We start from the raw sequence: 14,635 nt of genomic DNA, 5'->3' as shown, positions 1-14,635 counted from the left end.
ACATAAATGAAAAATGTGAAAAAGAGGTCGTTTGTGTGGCTTCATATTTTAGTTTCTTATTTGTCAACATGTCTTTTTACTGTCCATTGTTTGAAGACTAAAACATAAATCTTTCAACAGAAATATAAGTTGTTTACATATGTGCCTGCATTTGCTTTGCTTCTAGTGATATAAAACCCATTGGGAATTAATTAAGAGACATTACATAACAAGAGTATATCCCACACTATAAATTTTTTAATCATCCTAAAAAATTTTAACTTGCATTTTTACTTAAAAAATTATGTAACCAAAGCCTAAAATAAAACTAAAATTACTAAAGTCCGTTCTGCAATAATTTTTAGTAAGAAAAAATAAAATTTGTACATTTTTTTTTACTTCATACAACCTTATTTAGCTAATTTGATCTAAACTTCTTAGGTCACCTCAAATGTATAGATTTTTTAAAATTATCATGAAATTATATCTAGTAAAATACATATTAAGAATACAGTTTGGTAGGTTTTGACAAATGTACATAGTCATTAAACCAATATCCAATCAAAATATTGAACTCTACTACCACACTAAACAGTTCCCTTCTGTGCCTTTCCAGTTATTTCTCATCCACACTCCCTGACCCAGACTCAGCCACTATTCTTATTTCTCTCCCAAAAGATTAGTTTTGCCTCTTTTATAATTTCATGTAAGTGGAATTATATAGTATCCACCGTTTAGTGCCCTGCTTCTTTAGCTTAACGTAATGTTTTTGAGATTTGCATACGTCATGTGTATCTGTTTTGTAATTGCTTGGTAGTGTGCTTTCCTATAAATATACAACATTGTGTTTATCTGATCTGATAATGTTTATTTGTGTTGTTTCCTTTTTTTTTTTTGCTATAATGAACAAAGCTGTAATGAACATCCTTGTAAAAAGCTTTAATGATGAACATATTTTAATAGCCTTTGCAAATTATTACCTGGAAATTAATTTGGAAATTAAATACTTGCAAATGTGTGCCAGCTATTGATTTATAGCCTCTCAGTTCCAAATTCACAAATTGAGCCTGCTCTGTGAAAATGGATCTGGGACACTTTTTTCCCTTTTGTCAATTTGCCTTTGTTAAATTTTGTCAACAGAGGGCGCTAAAGAAACATTGCAAAAGAAAGAAGGTTTGTGTCAGGGTTCCAGATCTCTTCTCTGCACGTTTCTGAACTGCAGATGACTTCTCCTCTGGCCTTTGGCTTCTTGAATGCATGGAGCTTCTCCAGTGCCTGACTCCCAATGCATGGCAGACAGCTGCATACAGTAATTAACAGTTTTCCCTGGTAGCCTACCCACCTGAGAAATTTTGTAAGAGAATGTCTCTACTGAGATACCTCTCTATGAACAACTTTCCCCAGAACTCTTTCTTAAACAAAACAACAATAACAACTTTATTGAGGTACAAAAAAAGGCACATATTTAATGTAAACATTTGATGAGTTGGACATAAGCATATACCTGTGACACCATGACTATAATCAAGGTAATAAACATAACTGTTATGCTAAATGAAATGTCACTCATGGAAGGACAAATACAGCATGATTCCACTGATACCAGGCATCTAAAACAGTCAAATTTATAGGAGCAGAAATTTATGGGAGGAGGAAATAGGGAGTTATTCAATGGGTATAAAATTACAATTATAGAAGATAATAAATTCTAGAGATCTGCTGTACACATAGTGCCTGCCATTAACAATACACTGTGTGTTTACCCAAGACTCTTAAGGAGTCAATTTACAGCCAGTTCTGCCAGCACAGCACCACCATACGTCTCTGCCATCCAGTAGCCCCACTGGGCCTGCTCTTGAGAGGGGGGTGCCTCTTCCTTGGATGTTTTATCTCAGATCTAGAAGCAGTGACTATTTCTTCTATGTATGCTATTCCTGTATTCTCTAGCATTCTCTTTACTTGTTTAATCTCTAATCCTTGTTATAGTTAATCATTTTTACATTGAACTGTCCCTGTTCAGATTGCTCATGGTTTCTCTCTTCTGATGAACCAAATTGCTCGATCTTGTGGTAGGTGCATATCTAACATTATTAGAAACTGCCAAGCGGTTTCCCAAATTGGTTGTATAATTTTACACTTCTATCAAAAACATAGTTTTCTAGACACTCTCATATCCTCTCTACCATTAGGTATTATGTAGTCTTTTAAATTTTAGCCTTCCTAATGTGTGATGGTTGCTGTGGTTTTATTTACAATTCCCTAAAGACCAATAACGTTGAACATCTTTTCATGTACTTTCTGGTTATTTATACAATATCCTCTGTGAAATGCCTTTCCAAGTCCTTTGCCTATTTTTAAAAATAGGTTATCTTTTTATTGCTGGTTTTTGGGAATTCTTATATATTTAGGATATCAGTCTATTATCAGATAAATGTATGGTATTTTCTCCCACTTGGTGTCTTCCTTTTTTTAATTTCTCAACTACGTCTTTTGAGGAGAAGTTTTTCATAATAATGAAGAACAATTAACAAATTTTTAAATATTCAGTTAGGTTTTTATTTTCTTTTATATTTTCTTAAAGAAATCTTTGCCTAGAATAAGATCACAAAGATATTCTACATGTTATCTTCTAAGTGCTTTATACTTTAGCTTTCAAATTTTAGAAATACCTCAAGTTCATTAATCTAATTAATTAATCAATCTATCTCAAAATTAATATTTGTGCACAGTGTAATGGTCAAGATTCTTTTTTCCCTCATATTGCTATCTAGTTGATCCAGCACCATATAATGAAAATATTTCACTTTTCTTATTGAATTGCATTGAGACCTTTTAATTGCTTTTCTTCCCTTACTGCCTTGGCTCTAACCAGCAGTGTAAAGCTGCAGAAGCCACAGAACTAGACATCTTGCTCTGACCTCAAACTTAGGGTAAAAGCATCCAAAATTTTATAAGTGGTTTCTTATTATAGCTATAATAAGGTACAAATAGTATACACATAATATGTATACATACATATATTAACATAGGCAAAAATGTACAATTTTATAAGTTTGATTTATGTATACAGCTGGGAAATCATCACCATATCCAATATGATAAATAAATCCATGACCCTCAAAAATTTCCTCATGAACCAGCCTTCCTATTTCTCTCATGTTTTAACACTAAGCAATCATAGATCTACTTTTGGTCACTATTGATTAATTGCATTTTCTAGAATTTTATGTAAATAGAATAATATTGTATGTGATCTTTTCTTGACACTTTACATAATTACTTATAGATCCATTCACATTTTTGCATGAATAAATAGTTTACGCTGTTTTATTGCTAAATAATATTCCATTATATGAATATATCATAATTTGCTCATTCATTTATCTATTGAAAGATATCTAGGTTGCTTCTAAGTTTTGTCCATTATAAACAAATCTGCTATGAACTTTCATGTACAAGTTTTTGTAATGACATACGCTTTCTTTTCTCTTTGGTAAATGCCCAATAGTTGAATGGCCATGCCATAGGGTAGGTGTATACTAAACTTTTAAAGAAACTCACAAACTGTCTTCCAAGGCGATTATACATTTTATATTCCTACCAGCAATGTATAAGAATGTATTTGCTCTTCATCTTTGCCAACACATGATATGATCACTCTTTTTAATGTTAGTTATTGCCATAGAAGCTCATTGTGATATTAATTTGCATTCCCCTAATAACTCGTGATGTTGACCATCTTTTTATGTAATAATTTGCCATCTACATATTAACTTTGATAAATTGTGAAACATCTTGTCCATTCTTTTTAAATTCAATTATTCCTTTACCTTCGTTTCTTTTCCTGTGCTTCTTATATGTACTGTATATGTATCTTTTAACATACTTTAAAATACTTAGTTTGCAAGTATTTTTCCCCATCTATGGCTTGTATATTTATTCTTTCAAGAGTCTCTTTTGAAGAGCAGAAATTCTTATTCATAATAAAGTATAATTCATCATGTTTTATATCTACAAACAATGTTTTTCATTTCGTATCTAAGAATTCTTTGCACAATTCTGGAGTTTTAGAGCTAAAGGTATTTATTTGAGAATATAATTCATTTTGAGTTCATTTTCCTATATGATATAAGGTATAAATGAGGTTAATGTTGGAGGTACATGTATAGCCAATTTTTCCAGCATCATTTGTGGAAGAGACTATCCTTTCTCTATTGAATTGTCTTTTCTCCCTTTTCAAAAATCATTGGACCTCATACATGGGGTCTATTTCTGGATTCTTAATCATTTCAAGAGATGCAGAAAATATCATTCAGTAAAAATGAACATCCAGTTATGATCTCAAAAAATCAGCAAATGTAGGTAGAACAAAGTTTACTTAAACTGATAAAGGACATTCACAAATATCTAATAATATACACATTATATGTAAATGATAAAAAAATTTTTTAATCCTCTTCAAATTCATGAAAGAGGCTATGAAGTTTACTATCTAATCAGTATGATAAGGCAAGAAAAAGAAATAAAATTATTTGAATTGGAAAGGGGAAAAAATAACCTTTCATTTTTCATAGATTATGTAATTATCTAAGTTGAAAACCTACAGTGATTTACAGAAATCATTAAAATTTATAAATGTAACCAAATTGTGTATACATAATTACTCTAAAAACATTTTAATTTATGTATAATTTCTGTAACTTACAAATGCATATTACTGAGATTAACCAACAATATAAAAGTCTTATAAAATATACAATGCCTATTATGAAGAAAATTGTTGAAAGATGAGTAAATGGAAATATGTACCATGTTTATAGAAAGAGTAAATATGATATTGTAAATGCTTTATAAATTGATTTATGTATTTAATTTAATTCCAAGTAAAAATTACAAAATATATTTTAGAATTTGACATGACATTTAATAACTTTAAAAATTTTATTTGAAAACAAGTGATACGGAATAGCCAAGGTATTTTTAACAAAGAAAAGGAAGGGGGTGACTTACCATACCAGATATCCAGAGTTGCTATAAAGCTAAAATTACCAAGAGATTTTGCACTGGGACAAAGATAAACAGACCAATGGAGAAAGTAGAGGGTAAAGAAACATATTCATACATATATGGACAGTTCATATCTGACAAAGATAGCAATGCAGATTAATTATAGAAACAACACTATTAAATGAATGGTTCTGGTAAAATTTGTTATTTCTATGATAAATTATATTCAACACTTATACCATTTCTATTTTATTATTATTTTCAAAAGAACTAAAGATTTAAATATAAAATGTATAACTGCAAAGATTTCAGAGGACAACATGGGAGACTACACAATCTTGGAGTGGAGAAATGACTTCTTTAAACAAGATACAGAGAGTATAAAACATAAGTTAAAAGTTTGAGCCTTTTACTTGCAATAAAACTAAGAATGTTTATTAAAAGTTAATCACAAAATTGGAGAATGTATTTGTATTGTGTGTACACACCTACATATATACCCACACACATATATATTTATAATAGATTATTATATATATTTTATATCTCTAAAACATATTATGGTAGAAGATATAAAAATAATTCATGTAAACGATAAAAAATATAAACTAATGGTTGAAATAATTGGATAGGTATTTTTTAGGAAGAGGATTTGTAAATGTTCATCAAAAATGTTTTTAAAATTGTAACTGGCAAATAGATATTAAAACACTACAATAAAATACAAGTTAATTATCATATTAGCAAAAAATAAGTCAAGAAATATAAAGTTTTAATGAGGATTAACAACAACAAAAACCGCTGATGGGACCACAAATTAAACAATCATTTTGAAAAATAGCATAGCATCATCTAAAGTTGGAGAGTGTGCATACTGTAATCCATCAATTCAACCTAGGAGAGAATATTGACACGTGCTGCAGAAGATATGTTTAAGAATATTCATGGCGACTTTGTAAAAATAACATGCAACAAAACAAAAATTCCCCAAACAAAATTCTATCAATAGTTGAATAAATAGAGACATTTTATAGTAATTCTACTGTAAATACAACACACAAATGAAAATAAATGAAACACATCTCTAGATGTGAAGGTTTTAGGACTATAAAACGGAGTACAACTGCAAGTCACTTAATTATACAGCTAATATCATTTATATGAATGTCAAAATGTAAAAAGCTAAATACATATGTAATAAACTCCACAAAGTAAAAGTAAAAGCAATGAAAACCACAAAAAGTCAGGATTGCATAATCCTAAAATAGGCGGAAATGAGATTTCAATCACATCTAAATTTCCATTTCTTAAACTATAGTAGATACATTAATGTTTATTCCACTGTCATTCATTTTATCTTACACATGCATTATAAATTTCCTTGTATATAGTTAATTAATGTATTATATATATAACATAAAATGCATATTATATTTTAATAAATAGTAAATGTATTTTAATTATATAACATAGTATATGTGTAATTATTTTATATTTTATAGATATATAACATAATACACATTATAGAATTATTTTATATTATATATAGTTATATATGATATATTAAATGTCAAACATATTTTCTTTAAATAGAAGATTAAAATGAAGACAATGGAGTAATATTTTCAAATTTTTTAAAAAAATTTAAACATCAATTATTATATGTAGTTAGATTACCACATAATATGAGGGAGAAATAAATATTCTCTGAGTAAAAGACTTTAGAATTTTTTATAAAAAAAAAATTTGATCTTGAAAGCATTCTTGTAGGAAGCATTTCAGCAAAAAAGGAAATTATCTCCATGAGGAATACTGAGTAATGGGAATTAAGCATGAATGAATAAAAAATAAAATGATTCGTTGCAAACTTAAGTAGAATTTTATGTGGAAGAATAAATAAATTTCAAGTTCTTAACACTAAGTGAAACAAATTGAAATTAAGGAATATAATTAATAGATTAGTCAGAAATATCATAACCAAATACCACAGAAATGGTGAGTGATTTTTTAAGTGTTCACATACATTGTACTCATTATAGGTAAAATGGAATGGAAGGACACATGTTAAATTTATTAGTGTGGAGATTTGTTGGCATGAGAAGAATCAGAGGAGAAATGAAGCACTGAGGTAAAAGGAGAGTATAAGGGAGTAGAAAATTAAAAAAAGCAAAGGAAAAGTGCAGGATTATAGAAATTATATTTTGGTCTCTGCCCCTGACTCCTGACACAGGGATCCTGAAACCCTGTGATTTCCTGGGTAATAAGAGTATTTTCTAAGGTGACTCTGAGTGGACTCCTGGATGAGGGCTGGTTACCGGAAAAACCAAGTCATAATTAGGAGTTTGGGATTTTCAATCCCACTTCCCATTCTCCTGAGATGGAGCTAATCATCAATCATGCTTACATGATGAAGTCTCTGTAAAATCCCCAAAGTCTGGGTTTTAGGGAGCTTCTGGGTTGGGGAACACGTGGAGGTACTGGGAGAATGGCACACTCAAAGAGGGAATGCAAGTTTCATGCTCTTTCCCATAGACCTTGCCCCAAGGTATCTCTTCATCTGATTGTTTACCTGTATGCTTTATCACATCTTCAAAAAACTGACAAATTCAAGTGTTTCCCCGAGTTCTGTGAGCTGCTCCAAAAATGAATCAAACTCACAGAAGAGGCAGGCATTGGAACCTCTAATCTATACTCAGTTCAGCAGAAGCATAGGTGATAACCTGGAATCTACCAAATGGTGGCGGTGGGGGGGGGAGGCGGAGGCCTTGAGGGGGAAGTGGGGAGGGGAGGTAGAGAGGAGGTGGGGGAGTGGGGGGTGCAGGAGTGTGTTGGGAGGGAGAGGGGAGGGAGAGGCTGAGAGCGGGCATGTCTCATGGGACCGAGCCTTTAACTTGTGGAATCTGATGCTATCTCAGAGAGTGTCAGATTTGAGTTAAATTGTAGGACACCCAGCTGGTTGAGAATTGCTGGTTGTGGGGAAAAACCTCCCCTTTGGTGACCAAAAGTGTCAGGAATGAAGTGTTCTGTGTGAGTGTGGCAGTAACAGAGATAGACAAAAAATAAACTGAACAGGTTTTTCTTACACAAGAAGTCTCTTGTGTACTCATGAAGGTAAACAATGTAATTAGCTCAATCATATCTACCTTAAGTTAGAAAAAAGCAATGAAATAGTGAACTTATGAAGATAGACAATGAATTGAGCAGTGAAAAGAAAAGCAAGAGACAAGACAGAAAACCAGATGATGAGACCCGCTTGCCTTAGGTAGTGGGAATTCCGTGGATGTTTTTGAAGGGGGAATAAGGTGAACAGACTTGTATTTTAATAAAAATCATTTCTTTCTTAGGTGGAGAAAAGCTTTTAAGGTTTGTGAACGAGGGCAAAACTCAGAGAACAGGGAATTTAAACACTAGATGGAGGCAGAAGAGGTTTCGAGACAACAAAGAGAAGTGAGCTTAAAGATCTGAGCTGAAGGGAGGGAGGAGCAGGCGACAAGACAGGTGACCTGGACAAAAGAGGGCATGTGCAGAGCTGACAATGATCAATAGCGCCCATATTCTCAGAAACAGGGCTGTTTTCGACCCTTGAGTTTTGCAATTAGGAAGTTATGGGTGAATTTCTCCACTGCAGTTTTACTCGTATGTTTGATATGGAAGCTTTATTTTATGACTCAGGTATAAGTGAGATTTGAAGTAGCTACAGTAAATAGAATAAATTTAGTTTTAACTGCAGGCAAGAAATATAGAAATGAAGTGAGTTGAGGATAAAGCAAGTCGAAGGTAAGGACTTGTTATTTTTTTTTAAATAGAATTTCCTACCTCATATTCCCAGAGTACATTTTGTAAACGTTTTCTGCTGAAGCATTTATTCTACTTGCCTTGTTAATTATAAATTTAAGTATATACTTATGACTGTAGTCTCAACCAGTTGATGAGTTCTTGGAGGACAGGGACTATATTTTATTTCTTTTTTTAATAATTTATTTTTTAATTACAGTTGGCATACTATATTATATTAGTTTTAGGTGTACAACATAGTGACTAGATATTTACATTACTTAAAAAGCGATCACTCTGATAGATCTAGTATCTATCTGACACCATAGTTATTACAATATTGTTGACTATATTCCTCGTGCTATACTTTATATTTCCATAACTATTTAAAACTACCAATTTGTACTTCTTAATCCCTTCCCCTTTTTCACCTACCCTAAACCCCTTCATTCTGGCAACTATCAAAATGTTCTCTGAATCTATGAGTTTATTTCTGTTTTGTTTGTTTATTTCGTTCTTTAGATTCCACATGTAAGTAAAATCATATAGCATTTGTCTTTCTCTGTCTGCCTTACTCCACTCAGCACAATACTCTCTAGATCCATCCATGTTGTTGCAAATGACAAGATTTCATTCTTTTTTATAGTTGAGTGATATTCCATTGCGTATACGTACCACCTCGTCTTTATCCATTCATCCACTGATGGACACTCAGGTTCCCTTTATACCTTGACTATTGTAAATAATGCTGCAATGAACATATGGCTTCACATGTCCCTTCGAAGTAGTGTTTTGGGATTCTTCAGATAAATACCCAGAAGTGAGATTACTGCATCCTTCTTTGTCTCCTGTCACAGCCTTTGCTTTAAAGTCTATTTTGTCTGCTATCAATATTGCTACCCCAGCTTTTTCGTTTGTTTATATTCTCATAAAACATCTTTTTCTATCCCTTTACTTTCAGTCTGTGTGTGTCTTTCGATCTAAAGTGAGTCTCTTATAGACAGCATATGTAAGGGTCTTGTTTTCTTATCCATTCAGCTACCCTTTATTTTGATTGGAGCATTTAATCCATTTACATTTAAAGTAATTATTGAGAGATATGTAGTTATTGCTATTTTATTATTCATATTTTTTCTTTTTTCTTCTTAAAGAAGTCTCTCCAACATTTCCTGTAATATGGTGATGAACTCCTTTAGCTTTTTCTTGTCTGGGAACCTCTTTATATGTCCTTCTATTCTAAGTGATAGAAGAACCTACCTAAGGTCACAACCAAGATTAGCATACCTTGTTGGGTAGCCAACAAGGTATGTGAGATTATATTTTATATATTATTTTTGTTTCTATTGCATGTAATTTCTAGATGCATAAGAATAAGAATTTAATAAAATTTAATTCATCAGTATGTAGTATTTGAATTTTCAAATGGTTCTCAAACATTTTATCTTGAATAGCAAATCTTGTCAGTAGTAAACGTAAAATACACCAAGTATGTTTCTCTAATAAGAGTCAGCAGAGTATAGAGTAGTGTTTTCAAAGTGTGGACCTCAGGTCAGCAGCATCAGCATCATCTGGAAATTTGTAAAAAAAAAAGAAAAGAAAAAAGAAAAGTAAGTTCTTAGGCCACACCTAGACTTACTGAATAGGAATTCTTGGGTTTAGGGCCCAGCAATCTGTGTTTTTACAAGCCCTCCAATTGATTTGCCCTAATATTTGAGAACCATTGATAAAGAGAAACAAAAAGACCCTCGAATTTAACCAAATCTGTTTTCACATCTCACTTTTGTCACTTATAAACCACGTCAGAGAGGAAAAATTTTCCTTCTACTCTTCTAGATTCTTTGGCTGGTTTAATAATTAAATTGACGTACAACAGATTAATAGGAGAAAAACACATTTAATTTTGTACATATGGGAGCCCCACAAAAAGTTTGAGACCCAAAGGCAAGTCATGCAGTTGAGGCTAATATGCCATCCTGAACTAAGGACTAGGATAGGGGCCTAGAACATCAAAAAGGAGGAGAGCAATTCACAGGACTATAAGAGCAGATGTTTGTTAATTAGATGTTTGTCCTGCCATACAGATAGGTTCTTTCAGATAAAAAGTTATCTGTAATAATAGCTCTATTTCTAGGCTGACCCCTACCTACATTCTTTCAGCTAGTTAAGGGAGAGGTAATAGATTTTCATGGGTGTGCTGGGTCTTGATTGCCTTTAGCTCAAAATAATACTCATGCCAAAGTGACATATTTTAGGGTGGCAAAATCTGCTCTCCTTCAGCTTCATGAGGTCAGCATGTTTTTAATAACTTCAGAATACAGTTTCCTTAAGTGAAATGGTGGGGGCTAACTTGAAGAATCATTATGAGAAATGAGTGATATGACAGATGAAAGCAATTAGTCCATTGTCTAATACAACAACAATATTAAATAAATTTGAATTTTTCTACTTAATATGAAATGTGTTGCTATTATGGAATTATGTTTTCCTAGAGAAACATAGAAATAACCTAGTTAAAAAGAAAGGAGAAATGAGAATTAATGTAGGCCGAGCACTTATTTTCATTTGGCAATTGTCCTGGGTGTTTTTCAAGTGTCATCTAGATTCTAAAGGAAGTCTGTCTCAATTCAAAGACTATTTTATTTTTAGTATCACTCCAGGTAACTTTGTGCCAAAAATGAGTTTATGAACTGAAAAAAACAAAGCAAAACAAGACAAAAAGATTTCTATATGGAATTCCACCTTTTCACTTAAAAACTTCAAATTCTTTTTTTTTTTTTTCCTTTAAATCTGAGGGGGATATACTACAGTAAATGTTTTAATAGCAAAATTCTAAATAAGGAACGTTTCTCATATTTGCAAAAAAATAAAGACATTAAGACTTGTTTGCCCTATAAATGCTTTTTATCACCTGGGCAGGAAGGAAAAGATAAAAGAATCAATCACAGGGAAAGGCATACATTTTTCAGAGCTTTGTCTCTTTCTATTGTTCAGGTTTAGTAAAGGTATTAAAACAGCTTCCTATAAACAGCACTTATTCATACTGCTCATACTTTCTTACAGCCTCTTCCCCCTCCTGCCCCTCCTCATCTCTATCTTTAAATGCAAGGTCAGCTCTACACTGTTATGGAAAAAAAAAATGTTTTGAAATCACATCTCCCCCTTTCTTTCATGCCTCAAATGTATCTCTGAGCCCTGTTCTTGAATTGACATACATTTAAAACAATTCAATCATGGATTGATCAGCTGATTCAGTGATACACAGACTACAGTTTGCTGTTGCCATTGTTTCTTTGTTGCTAGTGGGCCTTTGTTTGAATCCTGCAGCATCAGCCCCGGCTGCAATAATTGATTGACTGAGCTCTGCCACAGGGCACAAAATAACAAAGGAAGAAAAATATGAACAGTTAGTGAAAGAAGTCCTGCGAGAAGACATAAATAAATGTACTGTACCCAAATAATGCAGCATTGGTGGAATCCTAACCAAGGCGAGATAAATCAGGTGACTGTATCTTTATTTTATGTTATGGAGGTGTATTCAAAGAAAGGAATGTTAAGCCTTCAATGATCATTTCCTAAGCTAATGGAACAAACACACCCATTCATGGATAAATTCTAAACCTGAATGGACTTCACAGTTTGAGCTCTTTAGATAATATGGTAATGAATATTTTTTAGAGTCTACATAGATAATAGTCATCAAGTCAATAAATACAGACTGGTTACATCTCTGGTAACATTAGCATATAAATCCTTTTGGATAAACTATTTAGAGCTCAGCATTTAGCCTTTCCCATGATTTCGAATAGGATCTAATAAAATCCTAAAACTTTCTGTGACATTTATAAATTCACAAGGGAATCACAGCCTTCTAAAATCTCAGGATTGGAAAGGACCTTAAAGATCAGATAATCCAGTTACCTTGCAATGAGTTGTTTGGGGAAAAAAAGCAATGTTATCAAGTTGTATCTATTGTAAACTCACTCACAATTAGTAATTTGGGCAGAAGCTCAGCATCTGGGGCACTTTAATTGGTGACAACTTGTGCAGCAAGTTTCAGGTGAAAGCATCATTTTGAGCTCAATGCCTTTTGCAAGAGGAAGCAGCATTTATATTCTATTAAATAAGATTTCCTTAAAATGTTCTTATTTACACCTAAGTTGTCTGGCTTCTTAAGACTTCCTTCTCTTCCCTTCCTCTCTTCTTTTTTTTCTGTCCTTTCTCCCTTCTTCCTTCCCTCCTTTTCCCCCTTCTCTCCTTTCTTCTTTCTAGATAAATACTAGCTGAAAGCTAATTACAGAATGCAACTCCGGAATTGTTTACAAACACACCTAATAAAGCTCTTTAACCAAAAATGTGAGACTGAAGAGACTGTGAATAGTTGGCTGGGGCTAGGCTGCTGTCCTGAGGTTGACGGGATTTGTTTGTGGATAGTCAGCTGGGCGATAGAGGACCTGAGCAATTGCTGTGAAATACCTACCTGCGAAGAATTCCCAGAGGCCACAACGGTTATAGATTTTTGTGACCAGTGATATTTCAATTTTTAAAAATGTTTGCTGGGCAGTGCTGTAACATAATGCCTTTCTATTTTCTCAAGATTTTAATAAAGTATGCTCACATGAAATCATCTTGTCTTAAATGAAGTTGAAGGAAGCTAAAACAAATAAACAAACAAACCTGTGCTTCAGCGCTGGATTAACACAGTGCAGAGAGAAAAATCACAGATAATGAGAAGTGATTGAGATCAAGATTTCAGCAGAAACAAAAACTAATAGCTAACATTTAAGAAGGAAAAGGGCCACACACTGTGTTATGGACTTACATGAATTTTCTCCTCTACTTAAACACCATAGAAAAGAATGATTATTTTTCTCATATTCTACAACAAGAAAATAGAAACACAATGAAATTAAGTCGCTTCCATAAAGGCAAACAGTTAATCATGTGAATGAGCTTGGAACCTGGACAGTCTGATAACAACACAGAAAATAGATAAATAGAGAAAAAGTAGATAATGATAGGGATGTTACTGATGGGGGCCATCTAAATCTTTCTTTGCCACTGTGGCCTGGTGGCGGGGGTGGGGAGCGGACTCAGTCCTTTCTGCCAACACAGTAAAGAATTATAGATCAGTGAAGTTTAGGAAAAGTTAAGATTTATTGAAATACGTTTCAAGAGAGAAATGAGCTACACCAGAGAGGGCTGTAGCCTTGTAGAGGTGGGGAGGTCTGTTTTATATTTGGGCCATGTTTGGAGATTACAAGTGCTGTGCTAGCAGATTGGTGTATGAGGTCATTTTGATTGACAGTTGACTGTTATATAACCTATTGTCAAATGCACATGTCCTTGCCCAGAATTCAGTCTGTTATAATTAGATTCATGAACTTCTAGGCATATGGATGACATTATTATGATGGTATAATGAGGCTGAGGTGACAAGAAGGTCAGAGTACTCCTTACTGTGTAAACATTTGTGGCTGGGCTAAACCGGTTGCTATGTTATGGTCATTTATTTCCTTGTATTCCAGGATGTAGGGGTATTGTTATTTGAAAAGTGAGTTTTTTTCTGGGAGTTCCTAGGGACAGCCTTTTGTTTGGGCCATCATTGTTGTCATTTCTATGGTTACAGAGCTGGGCTTTCTCTCCCATAGCTCATAACTACCTAACTGCCTAACAGGTGATAGATAGATTAGATACACAGACAGACAGACAGACAGACAGGCAGTTGTGAACTGAATGTTTGTATCTCTCCAAAATTTGTATGTCGAAACCCTACTCCCCAATGTAAAGATGTTAGGAAGTAGGACCTTTGGGAGGTGATCAGGATTAGATGAGGTCTGAGGGTGGAGACCTCATGAATGGGATTATTACCCTTAAA

The sequence above is a fragment of the Pteropus medius genome, unplaced genomic scaffold (genome assembly GCF_902729225.1).
Source record: "Pteropus medius unplaced genomic scaffold, Ma_sr-lr_union100, whole genome shotgun sequence".
In the NCBI taxonomy this organism is placed as follows: domain Eukaryota; kingdom Metazoa; phylum Chordata; class Mammalia; order Chiroptera; family Pteropodidae; genus Pteropus; species Pteropus medius.
The sequence above is the reverse complement of the archived record's forward strand: the minus strand, read 5'-3'. Positions refer to the sequence as shown.